The 6,274-nt window shown below is 50.0% G+C and overlaps 1 protein-coding gene across 8 annotated transcripts in view; it reads left to right on the top strand.

The window, feature by feature from the left end:
- SLC6A19 (solute carrier family 6 member 19) overlaps nucleotides 1-6,274 on the top strand; it is a 283,454-nt gene that overhangs the window by 203,495 nt on the left and 73,685 nt on the right. The window lies entirely within an intron of this gene.

The raw sequence follows: 6,274 nt of genomic DNA, 5'->3' as shown, positions 1-6,274 counted from the left end.
GTGCAGCTTCATCATCCACCAGCAATAGCACCCCATCATCCACCAGCACCCCCCCCTTCTGGAGATGGTGGTGCTAGTGCTGGGTGGGGGGTGCTGTGTATGATGGGGTGCAGCCTCATCATCCACCAGCAACACCTCCCCCCCCAGAAATAGCACCCCCATCATAAACCAGCACCCCCCCACCCAGCTGGATGATGGTGATGCTACTGCTGGGGGGTGCTGGTGGATGATGGGGTGCAGCCTCCTCATCCACCAGCAACACCTCCCCCCCCCCCAGAAATAGCACCCCCATCATCCACCAGCAATAGCACCCCCATCATCCACCAGCACCCCCCCCCTTCTGGATGATGGTGGTGCTACTGCTGGGGCGGGGTGCTGGTGTATGATGGGGTGCAGCCTCATCATCCACCAGCAATAGCACCCCGTTCATCCACCAGCACCCCCCCCTTCTGGATGATGGTGGTGCTAGTGCTGGGTGGGGGGTGCTGGTGTATGATGGGGTGCAGCCTCATCATCCACCAGCAACACCTCCCCCCCCAGAAATAGCACCCCCATCATAAATCAGCACCCCCACCCAGCTGGATGATGGTGATGCTACTGCTGGGGGGTCCTGGTGGATGATGGGGTGCAGCCTCATTATCCACCAGGCAATAGCACCCCCATCATCCACCAGCACCCCCCCCCCTTCTGGATGATGGTGGTGCTACTGCTGGGGGGGGGGGTGCTGGTGTATGATGGGGTGCAGCCTCATCATCCACCAGCAACACCTCCCCCCCCAGAAATAGCACCCCCATCATCCACCAGCACCCCCCCCCTGCTGGATGATGGTGGTGCTACTGCTACTGCTGGGGGGTGCTGGTGGATGATGGGGTGCAGCCTCCTCATCCACCAGCAACACCTCCCCCCAGAAATAGCACCCCCATCATCCACCATCACCCCCCAGCAGTAGCACCCCCATCATCCACCAGCACCCCCCCCCCCCTGCTGGATGATGGTGGTGCTACTGCTGGGGGGTGCTGGTGGATGATGGGGTGCAGCATCCTCATCCACCAGCAACACCCCCCCCCCAGAAATAGCACCCCCATCATCCACCAGCACCCCCACCCAGCTGGATGATGGGGTGCAGACTCATAATCCACTAGCAACAACCCCCCCTCCCCAGAACTCCCACTGCACCCCTTTTTCTCTGTACCTGGCTGGCTCGGCTGCTCCAACTGTCCCCGGGCTCACTAGTGTGGTCCTGATCAGTGCGGACGGCACGTCATGTTAGCGCCGTCCATCTAGCTCCGCCCGCCGACGTCCCGTCACAAGCCGGGACGTGTGCCGGAGCTACGGGGGGGGGGGGGGCAGTTTGGTGCAGCGCTAAGGGGGGGGGGGGTGGCGGTTGGTGCTGTCAGCGCTGAGGACCGGGGGGGTAGTTTGGGGTGCTGTCAGCGCTGCGGACCGGGTGAGGGGGTGGGTGCTAGCTGTCAGCGCCAACTGAGGACCGGGGGGGAGGGTTGGGGGGTGCTGTCAGCGGTAACTGATGACCGGGGGGGGGGGTTGGGGGTGCTGGCAGAGTGGTGTCACCCCATCAGCCTGGTGTCACCCGGTGCGGTCCGCACCCCCCACACCCCGGTCACAACGCCACTGCCTTTAGGGGGATCGTGGTGTCTTAGACAACCGCGATCCCCCTTATATTCCGGGTCACCATACACCCGTATGACCCGGAATCGGCGCATATCGCAAGTTTGAATTCACTTGCGATTTGCACCGATCGCCGACATGGGGGGCATTTGCACGGGGTGCCTGCTGATCCCTTCGTCCTTAAGTACCAGGACGCAAGGGCGTATGCATAAGCCCTTCGTCCCCAACAGGTAAATGCTAGACTCCATTGTTCAGGTGACAAAGTACCGTAATGCCTAGTTCACGCTTCAATAGACGAAGCGGATAGCTTCTACTACATGGGTCAGACCCCAGTAAGGAGGAATATATAAGCTTCAGACCCTTCATATAAGAGGCACAAAAATATTAATATTAGAGTCTATGGGAGTGGGGGGACGATGGTAGTGACTGCATAAAATGTCTGATTTGTAAATATTTAAAGAAATCGCTATGAGCATAAGATATCGAAAGCGTAAAGCTTCAAACATAAGAAGATGATCATTATCAAAGAGCTGACCAACGGTAAGTAAGCCAGCCGCAGTCCAGTCTTGGATATTCAAGTTTGGGATAGAAGCTCGCAGTATGGATATTGGTATATCCGCTTGAATAGCCGCCACTAGGGTGCTAGAGTGTGTAATGTAGTGTTTCCTGGCTTGAAATTATGCTTTTACTACTGGGTTAGTAAAGGAAGAGGGTTTATGCTGCCCAAGTGGAACATACAACAGATCACAAAGGGAATATGGAGCTACCGATAGGTTTTCAATTTGGACGCAGGAGAGATCGCCTCTAAACCAGTGTTTTAGAGCAGCCACTAACATGGAAATATAAAAGCCATGTAAATCTCGAGATCCAAGGCCTCCCGCCAATTTAAACTTAGATAAGATAGATGGGGATAACCTGGGTTTCCCTTCTGCCCATACAAAATTGGTAAGAATCCTGTGAGCGGCTACAAAGAAAGATTTGGGAAGGACAATGGGAAGGATGCCAAAAAGGTAAAGGAACTTGGGAAGGAGGAACATTTTGAATGTCGCCACTTTACCCATCCAGGAGAGCATAGCATTAGAGAGAGTGTTTGCTTCAGACACAATTGAAGTCAGGAGGGGAGTATAGTTAGAAGCATAGATGGTGGAATGTGGGTAAGAGAGTTGGACTCCAAGATATTTAATATTACCGGAGCGCCAGTCAAAATTGTAGGTGGAACAAAGGAGGTAGTCAGTAAGTGGAGGAATATTTATTGGGAGGGTATGCGTTTTTGTACTGTTAAGTTTATAATAAGAGAGGGTGCCATAGAGAGTATATAGATCAGTGGGGACAGCCTTGGCAGGAGCCATTGGTTATGGCAAACTCCCCCGAAAGGACACCATTAGTTGAGACTTTGGCAGTAGGGGAGGAATATAGGGAGGAGATGGCTGACATGATATTTCCAGAGAAGTCAATGAAGCAAAGAACCGAGAAGGCATAAGAACCACCGAAGGCAATCAAGCGCCTTCTTGGCATCCAAGGACAGTCGCACAGCTGGGGTAGAGGACTGTTCCAGGCTATGAAGAACACTGAGTAAGTGGCGGGTATTGTCAGAGGTCTGAAGTACCGCGACAAAACCCGCTTGATCTGGAGAGATGAGGGATGGGAGAATAGGAGCTAAATGGGTGGCAGTCAGCTTGGCAAAGATCTTAATATCCTGGTTCAGGAGGGAGATCGGGCGGGAATTCTGCGGCAAACTGTGGACTTACCAGCTTTTGGTAGAGTCATGATAAGGGCCTGTAAGTTCTCTGCAGGTAAAGAACCAGAGGATATGGCCTTCTGGCAGATATCTTTAAGAGGGGAGGACTAGATATCAGTGAACTTTTTTTTAATAAATGTTAGCGAAACCATCAGATCCGGGGGCCTTTCCTTAAGGGAGAGTGCGTATAATTTTAGAAATTTTGTAATCGGAGATGTCCCTATTTAATATTTGAAGCTGGGGGTCTGTGGGCTTGGGCAGAACCAGACTATCTAAATATTGTGTGACCACATGGTCCAAGTTAGGGAAGGACAGAATAGAGTCTTTTAGATTAAAAAGGTGGGCATAAAACGTTTGGAAGCCATTGGCTATGTCTAAGGGGGTAAGAAATTTGGCATTAGAAGTGGGGTGGACAAGGCAAGGAATGCAAGATTTTATTTGTCTGGAGCGCAATCGTCTAGCTAACAACCTGCTAGATTTAATTTCCTGGGAATAGTACACAGCTTGCATCTTCCTATGCAATTTTTCATAGGAGGCTAACAAGGCGCAGCGAAGGTCGCACCGCAAAGCTACTACTTGGGAAGCCAGCGTGGCTGAGGACAAGCGTTTATTAGCAGATTCAACATCTTTAAGCTGGGTCAGAAGGGAAGTAATTAGTTGCTCATGTTGTTTCTTAAGAATAGAGCCATGCTTAATACACAGGCCGCGAATAACTGCTTTATGGCAGTTCCAAATAGAAATGTGGCTATCCATGGACTGGAAATTAAGTTGGAAGTATTCAACAAGATCAGACGTAGACTCTTGGAGTATGTCGGGTGAGACAGAAGAAAAGGGCTAATATGCCATGTGTGGGCAGGGCAAGAAGAAACTTCATCTGATAGGGAGATCATGACTGCAGCATGGTCCAACCATTTAATAGCCGATATTTTGGATTCTATGACTGTGGGGAGGAGGGAACTACCCACTAGCAGCATTTCTAGCCTGGAATATGAATTGCGTGCACTCAAATGGAAGGTATAATCCCTCTCTGGGGTGTGCTGTAGTCTCCAAACATCATATAAATGTCTGCCTCCCAGGCCCAGGGGGCCAAAGAAATAGAAGCAAACCGGGAGGAGGAGGTGGAATCCAGTACAGGGTCCATCACTAGATTGAAGTCCCCACATAGTATAAGAGAGCCCCATAACTATTGCTAGCTATTTTAAGTACTTTCTTTAAAAAACTCAATTGACCAGAGTTAGGTGCATATAGTGATACTAAAGTGAGAGGAATAGCATTTCTCGTGCAACACAAGATAATATATCTGCCTTTGTCATCAGTGAGCACCTCATTCAGAGAAAAGGAAACAGAATTTTTGATCGCAATCAGTACTCCTCTAGTCTTTGTACCATAATGCACTTGAAAAATTTGCGGAAACTGAGGGTGCTTCAATTTGAAACTATCTCTGGAGAGAAGATGGGTTTCTTGTGCACACAAAACATCAGCTTTTAAAGATGAAGCCTCTCTCCAGAGATGAGACCGTTTGTAGTGGGCATTGAGACCATTAGTGTTAATGCTAGCTATTGTTATAACCATGGTTATGCAGCAAGGTAGGTAATATTAAAAGCAGGTATATCAAATAAGTGTGGAAGCGTGTGCCTCCCAGCCATCACACACGCCTCCTACATGGTTAGACCGGGCGACCATAAAGAGCATGGGAGCATATATCAATATAATATCTAAATGCAAAACCTAGACGGTTCACCAACATGGAGCCAACACATCGGAGTGGGGCAAAGTCCATCCTGTAGCCAAGGGGGATGAAAAAAACCTGAAAAAAAGCTGAAGATAAAAGTAACACCGATAGTCCTGAAAAAAAGGTGAAGACAAAAGTAAGGCTGGGTCCACACTACGTTTTGTCCCATACGGGAGCGCATACGGCAGGAGGGAGCTAAAACCTCGCGCTCCCGTATGTGACCGTATGCGCTCCCGTATGCCATTCACTTCAATGAGCCGACCGGAGTGAAACATTCGGTCCGGTCGGCTCATTTTTGCGCCGTATGCGCTTTTACAACCGGACCTAAAACCGTGGTTGACCACGGTTTTAGGTCCGGTTGTAAAAGCGCATACGGCGCAAAAATGAGCCGACCGGACCGAACGTTTCACTCCGGTCGGCTCATTGAAGTGAATGACATACGGGAGCGCATACGGTCACATACGGGAGCGCGAGGTTTTAGATCCCTCCTGCCGTATGCGCTCCCGTATGGGACAAAACGTAGTGTGGACCCAGCCTAACACCGGCAGTCCGGGCCACAGCCCACTCTTTCCGCAAATGTGATGGTGAAGATCTAGAAGAAACAGCATCTCAAGTAGGCAGTGAGATATTCTAGGATGTGAGGAGAGCTTGACCTTGGATAGGGGATGAGATGTTTTTGCCCGGAATACCCCTTTAAGTGTATGTTCCATGAAGTCCCATGCCATCTTATTGAAGGCCTTTTTGGCTTCAGTGCCGAGGATAAGCATCAGGTATTAGAGTTTTGAGCGTGTTGGATAGCATATACTGTCTAACCCTAATTACATTAGGTCTCCCTTCCCATCCTTTCACACAACCTGTATGATCTAGGTGTATTAATTTCGGTAGGTCTTTGCTAAGTCTGGTTGCTTTAAGTTTTGCCCAGAGGTTCACATCAAGGTTAAGGAGGGATATGGGTCTATAGCTAGCACACAAGGTTGAGACTTTACCTTCTTTGGGTATTACGGAAACATACGCCTCCAAGAATTGATTTGGAAAATAATCGCCCTTTAGGAGCGCATTGCAGGTATCAGTCAGGTGTGGGACTAGAACGTCAATGAACCTTCTATAATACAAGATGGTAAACCTGTTGGGACCAGGGCTTTTCTCTCACACTGTTTGATAAATCTGGGCCAGTATTT

Source organism: Hyla sarda, chromosome 5, assembly GCF_029499605.1.
Source record: "Hyla sarda isolate aHylSar1 chromosome 5, aHylSar1.hap1, whole genome shotgun sequence".
Classification (NCBI taxonomy): domain Eukaryota; kingdom Metazoa; phylum Chordata; class Amphibia; order Anura; family Hylidae; genus Hyla; species Hyla sarda.
The sequence above is the reverse complement of the archived record's forward strand: the minus strand, read 5'-3'. Positions and strand labels throughout refer to the sequence as shown.